This window comes from Thalassophryne amazonica, chromosome 5 (genome assembly GCF_902500255.1).
Source record: "Thalassophryne amazonica chromosome 5, fThaAma1.1, whole genome shotgun sequence".
NCBI lineage: Eukaryota > Metazoa > Chordata > Actinopteri > Batrachoidiformes > Batrachoididae > Thalassophryne > Thalassophryne amazonica.
In genome coordinates, this window is record NC_047107.1 from 24,706,727 (window position 1) to 24,721,273 (window position 14,547).

Sequence of the window (14,547 nt, forward strand, 5' to 3'; positions counted from 1 at the left end):
TTGCTGCAGCCCATTGACAGGCTACCCCCAGGCTGAAACAAACCATCAGATCAAAACATGCACTTTCACGTCACCCACGTGAGCTCTGTTCTATATGATACGGTGTCAGTTCTGGCGCCCCCTCCACAAGACACGTGTGTCAGGCAGGACACACGCACAGGCCGGCTGGACACGCGCCAGTAGATGTGGACATGAGAAGAGCGAACTGCTTCTCATTCATGTCATTGTATGTCTGTGACCATGGGTCATCTACAGAGGAACAGATGGATCATATTTGTATTGCCTGCTAGGTAAGAGGGATTCAATATAAAATGCTGTGTTTTTTATGGTGTATAGTTTTATTTATTTATTCATTTATTTTTTGTAAATACATCCATCTCTTTGTTGATTTCAGGCATTTTCCCTGCACAGGCCAGTGATGGGAGCTCAGCGGTAAAGTTTTGGGCTGGCAATCAGTAAAGTGCAGCTACGAATCCTGTAGGTGGCATGTTTTTATATATATATCTATGCCACATCAGCGGCGCGATATGGTTCCACAGGTACCAGCTGGTTTTTATGTTTTATTTATTCCACATCAGTGGCGCAATGTGGTGCACCTCGCAGTGTGTTCCTGCTCGAAAGACACCATCACGTGCACAAACCCTCACACAGGGATCATGCACACCTGCCTGTCGGCACAATGTTTTGTGGTGCACTAATTTGAAATGTTTTGCGCTGTTTCGCCATATTCAACCAAACTTCGCACTATGTGTGAAGGGGCCCTTAGAAAATTCTAGGGTGCTTAAAAAATTTTGCTCAGTTGCAGTTATTGAATTCTATACATATAAACTTAAAAAACTGGTCATCTGATTTAACTAAAGATGAAGTGTGACTGTGCCTCAGATCCAGTCAGATGGATAAATTTCAGCATACAGATGCTTGAATTCTGGCTCCTTTCTCCGGTCACGCACGCGCTGATATTTACCAATCTGCCATAAATAATCCAGATCCAACAACTCACCTTGATGTGGTGAGAATAAATGCATATTAGAAGAGCTTGCTGTTTCACACAGGGGCACACTGGTTTCAGGAAAATCAGGGAACTAATCATCATTAATTAGGGTCTGAACTTTATTTCCATGAGAAACAGATTTTATCTCTTTTTTTTTTCTTTCTCACCATCTGAATACATTGACCCTGAAAATTGAATCACTGCAGGTGAAGTAGGACAAGATACTCTGGAAATATTTCATGTAAATTGATAAACCTGTAGAGGGCAGTATTGCTTTGTGTTGACAATCTTGATTTTAACTTCTCATTTATTTTTCTTGCTCATTTTTCAAATCTGCCTCAAAAAAGGATATTTTATATTAGAAGCCCTATCACCAAGATTATTGAAAATCAGTTCATTGGATTTTGGTGAGCAGAGATGGTTAATCTGATTTGAGTCAGATGGCACAGAGCTGAAATTTACTTTTGTAAAGTTTTTTTTTTTTAAAGCAGCATAAGCCCTGCACTGTGTATGTATGTAGCCGTTCATTCAGTTAATTGTGTGTATATATATATATATATATATATATATATATACACACACACACACACACACACACACACACACACACACACACACACACACACACACACACACACATTATAACGCAAATCATCTTGTATGTTTCAAAAGAAGCTGTTTGGAATGTTCAATAATGTATCCAGCATTCAAAAAACATCCAGCGGGTGGCAGGCATGTCTATGGAATTTTACATAGGCAAAAAACTTTGATCCACTCTGGTGGATCAAAGTTCCAGATATAATAAGGTTTATCTTCATTATATGTTACTTTAAATGGATGTGTCAAGATCATAGCCTTTGTTGTTCCACATACGCTGGCAGGGATGGGCTAACTTATACCTCAGTAAGTCAGCCAACCCCACCTGCCTGGGTTGCCAAAGGTCACAGATGGCTTGCAAAGTTTTGTCTGCTCTAAGGATGGTCTCGCATTGCCAGTCTTTGGCCCTAATTTCTGTCTGGATTTCATAATTGAGGAAATCAGGCTGATTTTAAAAAAAACCATTTAACTAGTAAGGTGTAAGCGATTATTGCCAAATTAACCCCAGTAGGTACCATTCGCATTACATGATTGTTTTTGCCAGCATTACTTCCATTTTTCGGAAAAGCTAAAATGTCTCTGTTGACAACCCAAGTGCACGACATGGGTTTAATGTTGCAACGGGAGGCTTGTGCACAGAGAACGGTGCATTCCAATTACTGTATATTGTACCCGATGGTCCACATTCACTGACATTATCACAACATTACCCAACTGCATCTGTTTCTTCACATTTTGTGGATCACAATTTATCCAGACATCACAAAACATGTTTTAAAAAACATGTTTCAAATGTTTCTGATTGCTTGGAGTATTCTACAACATTTACCGCCAGTGATACCTAATCTCAGGGTTATAACTCAACTTTACTCAACTACCCCACTCGCTGTCTCAGTAGAGTGCGCAATATCCTGCGAGATCAGCACCATCCTGTTTATCACTTTTTCCATCTGCTGCCCTCAGGGAAAAGGTATAGGGCTGTAAAGGCCAGAACATCTAGACTGGCCAATAGCCTGTATCCTCAAGATGTCAGATTACTGAACACTGCCCTCCTCCCCTCTCTTCCTCCCTCCCACAGACTATAACTATATCAACTGCATTGAATTCACAATTAATTGTTGTAGCACTGAACTGGTTTTGCATTGTTGCATATTGTTACTATTATTTATTTATTTATTTGAAAAATTGCCCCTTTCCCCTTATGTCCCCCCTTCCGTGGATTATATCCACCAATCAATAGTATTGAACTGGTTTTTGCATTGCTGTACAGTGTCACCATTTTTATATTTGATTTATTTGACTGCCCTTACTCTTCAGTGCACTTCATCAACAACTTGCTCTGATACTGCTGTCAATAATGTCACTGTACTGATGTTATAAATGTTCACATGGGGTATTTAGGGGTTATTTATTGCACTGGGTTTGCACGTTACTATTTTTTTTTTTTTTTTTTACTACGCATATGGATGCTTCAGACATAATTTCATTGTTCTTTTGTGGCAATGACAATAAATGCTTCAAATGAACTTGACGTGTAGTGTATGTGTATATCAGGCATTTTCCCGCACCTTTTACATGACAGTGATGGTAGTTCAGTGGTAAAGTTTCTGGCTGGCAATCAGAACTTTTGGAACTTTCAGGTTCGACTCCCATGGGTGGCATGTATTTTTTATTTATTTTATTTTCACAGCAGCTCCGCAATGTGTAACTGCACTGTGCTTGCACTGTGTTCCCACGTGCATGAAACCGTCGCAGTGGCATCATTCACGACTGCCCATTGGTTTGATGTTTTCATGGTTTGCTCATATGAGCTGTTCTGCCGTGAGTCGCCCTGAGTTGTACTTACTTGTACTATGTGTGAAGGGGGCCTAAAGGAAGGAAAGATTGTCTCTCTAATCTGAGTCCTGGTGTTTGGGCTTGAGTTGTGGTGTGTTGTGGTTTCCATCTGCACAGACTGTCTGTGTCTGTGCTGATTCTTCACACAGAGCCATCAGCAAGCTGAGCTCAGACAATGACTCATTATTTGTCATAAAAGGCTGCTGATGCCTGGTGAGTCAAAGAGCAGCTCTGTGACACATGATTCGTCTGTCACCAAACCATGTGCTGGCTGCTGCAGGTCACAGCAGTACACGTTTGAGCGCATCTGCCATTGCATCAGGCCACTGAACCAGAGCTGCCTCTGAAAATTCAACAACAATGTTGAATTTTAATGATTAAGAAACAGAACGATTTATATTGAAGAATACTTCTCAGTTATTAAATGGCTGTTGATTTATTGTCTGTTACCAGACTAATTTGTCATTTTAGTATTACCCTGTAGTAATGATAAACAGTGGAATATGTTCATGTTTCTGAATCACAATCTTTTCGACTATGGTTGGATAATATATGTCTTTAACAGCGACATAAATAGAGTAAATTTGCCTCTGTATGCCATAACAATGGATTCTAAATGAAACAATGCAGATGTGCTTGTACAACTAGCATAGACTTTAAATCACAGGGTTTAACAAAAATATCACACTAACATTAAAGAATTACAGTAATTTTACATGCAGTCTGACATTATTCCTTATTATTTAAAGGCAAATGAAAGTCATCAGAGGACTGTCGCATTACTCCACATACCACAATATAAATGTGCAAGTAAATATACATATCTCTGTAATGGTGTTTCTGACTACGTATAACTTATTATATGGCTTTAGTGTGACTTCATTATGAAGTCATTCATACTAATTACCATATTTTCTGGAGTATAAGTTCCACCCAAATTGCCTCTCGAAGAGGAAAAACGCCGTATATCAGTCACACTGGAGTATAAGTCCTGTCTTTTTTCTGTCTTATCAGCTCTTAAATTTGGGATTTTTGTGTATTATTGCAGTGTATTTTTTATTTTTGAACATTTGTTCTTTTATTAATAGAGTTTATTTTGTTTAGTGCTTTGATTCCTGGCAAAGTCACGTTTGCCAGGTTTACGTACCGGCCCGGGCTTTACGTTCTCAGGGTGCAGGACTGCTTTGTGTCCCTAGGGTGAATAAGAAGTCTGTGGGTCACAGCGCTTTCTCTTATCATGTCCCTGTTCTGTGGAATGATCTCCCTGCATCAATAAAACAGTCAAATTCTGTGGAGACTTTCAAGTCCAGACTTAAGACGCACTTATTTTCCCTTTCATATGGCTAGCATACTGGTACAGTTTTGTTTTATGCTTTTTACTCTTTTAATTCATTTATCAGCAATTGGAGCGGGCTGCGGCCTCAACTTTACCTAAATTCTGGGGGTTTTAGTGAAGCTTAGGGCTAGTGGCTGGCAATCACCTTAGAATTTCTTGTTTTTTTCTTGTTGTTTAATGCTGGCAAATTATACAGTATTTTTTGTCTTTCTGATGCCTGATTCTGTGTTTTCTCTCTGTTTAAGGTGCAGCTCCATCCAGAGATGGGAATTGTATTTGTGTTGGAGACCCTCCTGTCCTGTGCACCAACAGCATTTCTTGTATATTCGTCCGTGAATTGTTCTGTAATTTATGTCTGTAGCATGGCCCAAGCAGAGGGTCACCCCTTTGAGTCTGGTCTGCTTGAGGTTTCTTCCTCAGAGGGAGTTTTTCCTTACCACTGTTGCTCTGGGGGTTGGTAAGGTTAGACCTTACTTGTTTGAAGCGTTTTGAGGCAATTCTGTTGTGATTTGGTGCTATATAAATGAAATAAATTGAAAAAATTGAATTAAAAAAGTCCTGTGTAATTTTTTCTTCTTATTATTTTTTCTCTTTTATTATAATTAACGTTGTTGTTGTCATCACTGATCGAGTCAACCCACCGAGTATTATTTTTTCCAGCATCACTTCACATTTGTCGCTTTCTGTCCTGTGTATTATACATGGTCCAGTGAGGGGTTGAATTTTTCTGTCTGTCAAAAATCCAAAAATAAATCACACATAATTATGAATGTGTGATTTTTCAGTATATAAGAGTACAAGTCGCAGGACTTCCCAAAGTAGTAAAAAAACACAACTTATACTCTGAAAAATAATTATTATCATAAATATTATGTTGATCAATGTATGCTTTAGGTTATTAATCTAGGCTTTGTGGTTGTTGAGGTATATAAGGTGTTGTTTGCTTATTATTTGACCTTTGATCAAACAACTCCAAAATCTAATCACCTCTCGATATCTATCCAAGTAATATTGCCACCAAATTTCTATCTAGACTTCTTGGTTGTTGAGAAACACAGAATAAAAGGTGGGTTGTTTGTTTGTTGGACTTGTTTTACTTTACCTAGACGTTTGACCAAACTATTTTAAAATATATCACCTCTAAATACCTATCCAACTAATATTCCCAACAAGTTTCAAGGAAATCCATCCAATCATTTTTGTTTTCTTGTCAACAGACACACACACACACACACATACACACACACACACCAGTGAAAAAAATACCCTGCTATCACAGCTTCACTGTCACTGATTTTAATTTTAATTTAATTTGCATTTGGCAGCTGTTCATTGGAATGTTCTATATTAAGCCCAAAGATGCGTCCATGTAAATAATTTGGCTGAAAAAAATCAATAAATATACCTATCAGAGAGACAGAAACTTTAGGACAGCCTGGATCAATAATTTGGTTGAAAAATAAATGCGTTGCTGAGCGAAACAACACAAAATATGCCTGGAAGACCACAGAAGACAAAGCGGATGATGGCAGAATTCTGTCTTTGATGAAGAAAACCCCTTTACAACATAGGGTCAAGTCATTCAAAATCTACAATCAAGAGCATTAAAATACATGGGTTTTAGGACAAGGTGCAAACCGCTAGTAAGACTCAAGAACAGGAAGGCCAGATTAAAATTTGACAGAAAACTTATTTAAAAAAAAAAGGTTATGTTATGTAAGAAACAACATGTTGTATCTGTGGCAGAGACGCTATCTTGCACAGAGCAAACGCGGTACTACTTAGATATAGCCATCTGCGACATATGTCACAGAAATCTAAAACAAACTGTTTCAGGTCTAAATTTGTGTTTGCAGCAGGAGAACTCATACACATTCACCAAACTGTGGAACGTTTAACATCAAATAATAGTCATATGAAAACTCTGTAAGACAGATAAAAACAGATTTTGCACAATATCACACCTTTAAAACAACTAAAGGATGATCATATATGATGGCTGATTATTTTTCTTGTTACCTAACTGAGTGATTAATCTTTTCAGCTCAGAATTCAACCAAACTTAATTATAATGAGGTTTGTAATTTCCATGTAACTGTGCCGACAAACAGCCAGAGGCGATAACATCACATCCTGGGGAGATGCAGTGATAATAATACGAATGCAGAACGTTTATTACACCTTAAAGGGAAAACAAACGCTCAAACACTGTATTTTGACTCGCCATTGGGTCATGATACACGTCTCTTTGGTTCCTGTTGACAGGAAACGCGCAGTGAGTTGTGACCCAGAGGCTGAGACTCTGCTGTTTTTGTTAGACTCAGAGGCGAATGACAGTTCTTCAGGTGTTAGACTGCAAATGTTCTCCCACAGGCACCATCACTGCATAGAGACACATGTCATTAAAGAAACCCAAAACAGACGGTGTCATTTTGTACCTTCAGCAGAATACAGATTGTTTATCTGCATAGCTGTGTGCGATGGTTGATCGCTTCTAGTCAAAGGTTACACTTGTTTTTCAGTGATAAGAAGTATAATGCAAAAATAAATTTGTGTGTGTGTGTGTATATGATGGTGGTGGTGGTGGTGGGGGGGGGGCATATACAAAGTATCAAAAACATGGCCAGATGAATATTACTTTGGTTAGTGTCTCCAGATGATTAACTTCAAGGTCAAGCAATATATAGCCTGTGGCCAAGTGGTTAATGTGCTTGGTGTCGGTGCAGAAGGTTCCGGGTTCAAATCCCACCCCTGCCACATTTCTCCATGTAATGTGAAGTTGCGTCAGGAAGGGCATTCGGCGTAAAACCTGTGCCAATTCAACATGCAGATCCACCTTGGATTTGCTGTGGCGACACTGAGTGCAAACAAGGGTGCAGCCGAAGGGATTTACTTACCATAATATCTCTGCTATTAGTGTGGGTAGAGATTTTATCAAAAGCTCATATCAATCAGTAAAATATTTGTGATTGATTTATGTAACTGACTTCACAATGAAATCACAAAAAAGTCATTGCATGCTGTCATATATAGTTAAACAAAAACACCTTATTGGACTGTGTGGTCCCTCAAAGCTCACTACATGTACCACATTTTCCAGAGTATAAGTCATGCTTTTTGGAGTATTTTATTGTTTTTTTAAATAGTTTGGGAGGTCCTGTAACTTATATTACAAAGCAACTTGTATATTAAAAAATACTGCATTCTCATCTATTTCTCTAAGATGTCACCATCTGCATGTGTGGCAAGCTGCTCCTGTATACTGAATGAGGTACTGAGATTCACACTCCAGAGCAGAAGAAGAAGAATCTTTGAATTCTGTGTTTCACAGTTGTGAAATCTCGCGCCGTCTGGAGATCAGTGACTCACGCGAGAGATTGTTTCAGCAGATTTCTGGTTTAGGGCACAATGGAAACACACCTCATGAAGTGTGGACAACAAGACAACATCGGCACACAGCAGAAGTTTATCACAGGTGCTACACCTCCTCTAGATAACCCTCTCAACTTGAAAGAATGTGTCATCATTCACTGTGAGACTGCGGAACTCTGCTGGCACTGCGGTGCATTCTGGGAAATGTAGACGGACGCCAGGGGAATTATGGGAAATGACAAAACACTGAATGAGAAAAATATGCTTCATCTCCACCTGAAAGATCATGCATTGGAATAAAAATTTAACTTTTGTACTACTTGACACAACACTTGTTTGAACTATGTAAAACAATGATAACAGCAACGGCAAGTCAACTAACTTAAGGTCTCACATGAACATCTCTTCAGTTACCAAAAGAACCAGTTTAGTAGCATTTTGTGCATGGTACAATAGCATTAGCTTAGCTAACTACTGCTGGCTAAGGCAGTGCTTGTGTTATAAATAAATAATAGCCAGTTTTCAAACGTTTAATTACATTGCACATTTACGTCACATATGATTGTCTGTTACGCTGCTAAAATTCACAGCTTGTTTATATTTTGTGCCTGTTATGTTGCTATGACATAAATAACCTCATTAGGTAATGTGATGTTTTTGTCATAAGTAAATAATGTGCCTTTTAAATTACATTTTGCTTCTTGTTGTGGGAGCGCTACATTTCAAAAGTAAATGTGACTTATACTCTGGTGTGACTTATAGTCCAGAAAATACAGTATTCCTGTCATCTATATACATAAAGGGCTCATTCTGTCTGTCCGGGATAAACTCCAAAAATATAATATGTAGCCCTAAAAACTAGATATATTCTGAATCCTCATGACATGGGGAACAAACTGGTACCATTTTTTTAAAAGTTGAACGTAACCAAAAAATTAATGCTTTAATCTATTCTCCTTATCTATTTATCTTTTATGGAATTACTGGGCAACCGGGTCAAGCTGCCTTGGTTGCCCAGGTCTATAAATCTGGCAAATTGGCATTTGGCCTATGTCTAAAACAGGTGAAACCCGGGCAGCACCAGGTACCCCAGCTAGTTTATACTATAAAGTAATATCTCAGTTGGAATGGGAATCGAGAGCCAGCATGATGTCATGATGCCAAACAAGGGAAACAGGGAAACAGCAACAAGGGAAACAGCTGCATTGATGCTGAAATCCGGTGTCGATCTACATTTTTACACACAGAAAATTGATTGATAATCAATCAGAAATCAGACTGATAATCAGATTCCCACTCCTTTCATTTTGTTTACCGTCCTTATTCTCTGACTTGGGATCATTTCTAAATTTAAATATTATTCCTGTAAACTGTGTTGTTGTCAGGTTTTTGTTTGTTTGTTTGTTTTTAAACACAGATGAATAACCTGAGTTTTCATTAAATAATTCCTGTTGCCCCGTTATGGAACCAACCGTCGTTTTCAGGATGGGAACGTGAGCATGTCCAGAGCCAGAGGCGCAGAATATGAGAGAGGAGCAATAACATGGTGCTCTGTTTTGCACAGCTTTGTTGTGAGCAGTGTGGGGGTGTGGGTGAGAGTGAGCACGCATGAGTGTGCGTGAGTAAAACTGCATCATTTTGGAGAGGGTGGAACCTTTGAGGCCCTGGGTGTCAGGGGAGGGATTTAGCTTCTGCCGCCGAAAGATTACAGTGATGGAGAAGAAGCACGTGGCTGGGCCCGTCTGCACAAGGGCACAGCAACAAAGAGCATCCAGTGCGGCGTGCACGGCAGAACACGGCATCTGCTGCACACTCGTACACACACACTCTGTGTCACACATGCACAGAGGTTCACATTTGTCAAGGCAAAGGACAAACCCAGCCAAAGCAACATGTTCTCGGTTACATGGCGCATTATCAGCACTGTTTTCCTGTTGGCCTTCCCCCAACTTTCCACAGTCACACTTACATGCACAGACACACATGCACATGCTTTTCTCCCAGCAATCACCCAGATCCCCATATAGGGTGAGGTTTGCGTGCATGAAGAGGGGAGGAAAAGGGAAAGAACACTAATTTGGGCTGAGAGTGGCTGGGAAAGTTGGGTCGACTGCTCCCTTTGTAGAAATAACAAGAAACACATTCATAAAGTGCTGCAGTGGAGTAGTGGAGCCGAGCCCACGCCAACGAATTAATGTGCTGATTCAGCAACTAAAAGGCTGCAAATACTGGCTTTCAGAATCAAGTATTGCATCAGTTCACCACTTTCAGGACAAATCAAGTAATTGCACAACACTGTTGTATACTGAAAAATTCTAACAGAAATTTTCAAAGGTGCAGAACCCTCTCAGCTGCTGAATAAAATATGAAACTGTAGCTAGCTTAAGAGTTAAAGTATCAATAAGGTACACAAAGTGAACTTCTGCTGACCAGGTGTAGGTTCTGTAGCCTGTGATGGGTTTTCTCCTGCGAAAAAAAAATTGGCAGTTGCAAGATTTTTTTTTACTTTGATGTAGGAATTTGCTTGCTATGCCCCGCGCGTCATATAGCATTCTGGGTTGTCCGTCCGTCTGTCCTTTCATCAGTTCGTCTGTTTGTCTGTCCATCCGTCAGTTCGTCTGTCCGTCCGTCCGTCCGTCTGTCTGTCCGTCTGTCCAGCAGCAATCCATTTGCCGCAACGTAGCTCTGCACCTGTTGCTAGCAAAAACTTCATATTTGGTGGGTACATGCTTTGGAGGAGTACTTTGCATGGGTTCGAAGGCCGGTGACCTTGACCTACTTTTCAAGGTCACCAATGGTCACAACTGTCAAATCCTTTGCCACAACATAGCTCTGCACCTTTTGCTCGTAGAAACTTCATACTTGGTGGGTACATGCCTTTCGCATGGATTCAAAGGCCGGTGACCTTAACCTCCGTTTCAAGGTCACCAGTGGTTGCATTTGTTTTGAAGGCTGGTGACCGTGACCGACTTTTTATGGTCACTGTTTGTCACATCCTCTAAATAAATATTATGCCAATCTCCAATTTTTTCATTGTATATCCCAGTTTACATCAAACACATAAGGCTTCAACCAAATACCCACCCCATACAAGTACATATTACTGCACTTTACATGGAAAATAATACTGCGCGGGGGGCATTTCGTGATGAATGTCTCTAGTTTATTTTGTAATTTTGTTTGTTTTTGGGGGGGGTTGTATTTAGAAGTTTTGCATTGACCTCATATGGAGAAATAGGGATATATATAATCTAATCAGAGTAAAAAAGTCTAAAGAAACATTTCCAGGGAAATATTCAATATTGTGTCAACCTGAAACCTGGGATCTCCGAGTGATTTAAACTCAAAATCTGCTCTCTGTCCTCGGTGGTACCGAAATACAGTGAGTGGCCATTCCATAAGGGTCATAGGTCAGCACAGGTGTTTCATTTTCAGGAATAATGTTCTGTATGGCAAATACAAACTTAGTGTAGTGGAACATATAATGGAAAAAAATGATGCATTTGGTGGTACAAGCACCAAATCTGGCCTGGTGATTCTCATGACATTACTCAACATACGTGGTCGATTGGCCACTTGAAAATTCAAGATTTCCACCAAAATGGCCTATCAGAAATCTGTTTTTGCATAGAAATGCTCCTATTTGATCAATTAAAATGATATTGATGTCAAATTCCATTTATTTATATTATATTTTATTTTCTATTTGTGGTATTTATTGTGTTTTGTTTTGTTTATGTGCCAAATTAGAATGAAGTTTATTGCATTTAGTATTAACGGTTTCCATCCAGCATATTTTAAAAGTGTTTATCTCTTGAAACTACTGCATGCAGTCCTATTAAAAGGTGTTAAGTGTTAAATATATTGTGTTCTTATTTTTAATATTTCCAGTCAACATGGACAAATGGAAATTTATGCGCTGATGAGTGTCATACTGTTGCTGGAACATGATAAACGAAATCCGACATGCCTGAAAATCTACAATTTGAGACCAAAATCACATAAATCAAATAAGAAATCAATTTTTTTGTGAAAAAGAAAATGATTTTGTCGTCAATTTAGCAGCCATTGTGAAATTAGGTGCCAACTTGGATTTCACTGATAATGTAAAATGCTACATATGTACAATTATAAATCAGGAATATTTATTTGTAAAGTATAAATAAGCATTGAAAAATGCTTAAATGATTACTATATTAAGGGTCCCTTCACACATACTGTGAATGTGATCAAATTGCGCATGAATTGCGCATGAAGCAGGAATCCTATGCAATACGTGTAAAATCATAGCTGCCTCCAACAAAAAAAAAAAAATGCAGATTGCAGCCTGGCTGCAGGTGTTCGCTCTAACCTTAAATTCTCTCACAACTGTTTTTGAATAAAGTCCAAAGTCCTGCTCACAGGTCAGAGAAGAATAAACTATGACAGAACTCAGAGTGCAGACCTGCAGCTCAGCACCCAAGACATACAAACTAGAAGAGAAATCAAAGAACGCACAGACTGGCTGCAGCTGAGTCTGTCTGCAGGTTCTCCTCTGCATCGTCCTCACCTCCTCTCTGCTCCCCTGCTGCGTGCACCTGACGCAGCATGACGCAACTCAAAGCAGGCCGGTGTGAAAGGGGTTTAAGTGCCCACACGAGTGCGGCTTTGCCAACAGACACAGTGACACATTGGTGTGTGCACTGAACTGACAGTTGATGTGTCCGCTGACAGGAGCAACTGTGGAGATCTGTGGTTCTGGACATTCCAGTTGGAGAACACGTACCGTGTTTGGACAGACATGAACTAACAACTGCCCACTGTGATGCGCATGTGTGTGCTTGCTGTCCTCACGTGGGCATACATAAAAATATATGTTGCTGTTGCAATGGGCTGCAGTGAGTGCCTGCACAACACGCACATTGACAGGCTACCCCAGGTGAAATGGATCGTCAAATCATAACACGCAGCAGACAGTCTGAATGTCACATCAACCAGGTGAGCTCTGTTCCATATGACACTGTGTCTGTCCTGCGGCACGTCGTCCACAAGACACGCGTGTTGGGCAGGACATGCGCGCAGGGCCTGCTGGACACGCCACCAGCACATCTAGACATAATAAGAGCGAACTGCTCCATTCATGTCATTTCATGACAGTACATCTGTGACCATGGGTCATCTACGGAGGACCAGATGGTTCATACTTGTATTGCCCGCTCGATAAGAGGGATTCAATAAAATAAGATGTTTTTTATATGGTGTGTAGTTGTATTTTTTTAAAAATACGTCCATGTCCTTCTTGATATCAGGCATTTTCCCACACCTTTTACAGGACAGTGATGGTAGTTCAGTGGTAATGTTTTTGGCTGGCAATCAGAGCTTTTGGAAATTGCAGGTTCAAATGGGTGGCATGTATTTTTTTTTCACAGCAGCTGTGCAATGTGGTTACACATTGCATGGTGTGTTCCCGCATGCACGAAAACATCACAGCATGAATTTTTTATTTTTTATTTATTTTTTTCACAGCAGCTGCGCGATGTGTAACCACAGCTGCTTGCACTGTGTTCCCGCATGCCCGAAACATCGCAGCAGCATTGTTTACGCCTGCCCATCGGCTCGATGTTTTCATGGTTCGTTCATATAAGCTGTTCCGTCGAGATTCGACCTGATTTGTACTTATTCATACTATGTGTGAAGGGGCCCAAGGAGTGGCTTCTGTCTGGCCACTCTATCATACAGGGCTGATTGGTGGGTTGTTGCAGAGATGGTTGTCCTTCTGCAAGGTTCTTCTGTCTCCACAGAGAAATGCTGGAGCTCTGACAGAGTGAACATCAGGTTCTTGGTCACCTCCCTGATTAAGGCCCTTCTCCCATGGTTGTTCAGTTTAGACGTGCAGCCAGCTCTTGGAAGAATCCTGCTGGATCTGAACTTCTTCCATTTACAGATGATGGAGGACACTGTGCTCATTTGGACCTTCAAAGCAGCAGAAATGTTTCTGTACCCTTCCCGAGATTTGGCCTTGAGACAATCCTGTCTCGGAGGTCTACAGAAAATTCCTTTGACTTCATGCTTAGTTTGTTCTCTGACATGCACTGTCAACTGTGGGACCTTATATGTAGACAGGTGTGTATCTTTCCAACTCAAGTCCAATCAACTGAATTTATCCCAGTTAGACTCCAATTAAGCTGTAGAAACATCTCAAGGATGACCAGTGGAAACAGAATACACCTGAGTTCAATTGTGAGCTTCATGGCAAACGTTGTAAATACTTATGTACGTGTGATTTCTTATTTTTTTATTTTTAATAAATTTGCAAAAATCTCAAAAACAACATTTTTTTTACATTGTCATTATGGGGAATTGTGTGTAGAATTTTGAAGAAAAAAAAAGAATTTCATCCATTTTGGAGTAAGGCTGTAACATAAAATGTGTAAAA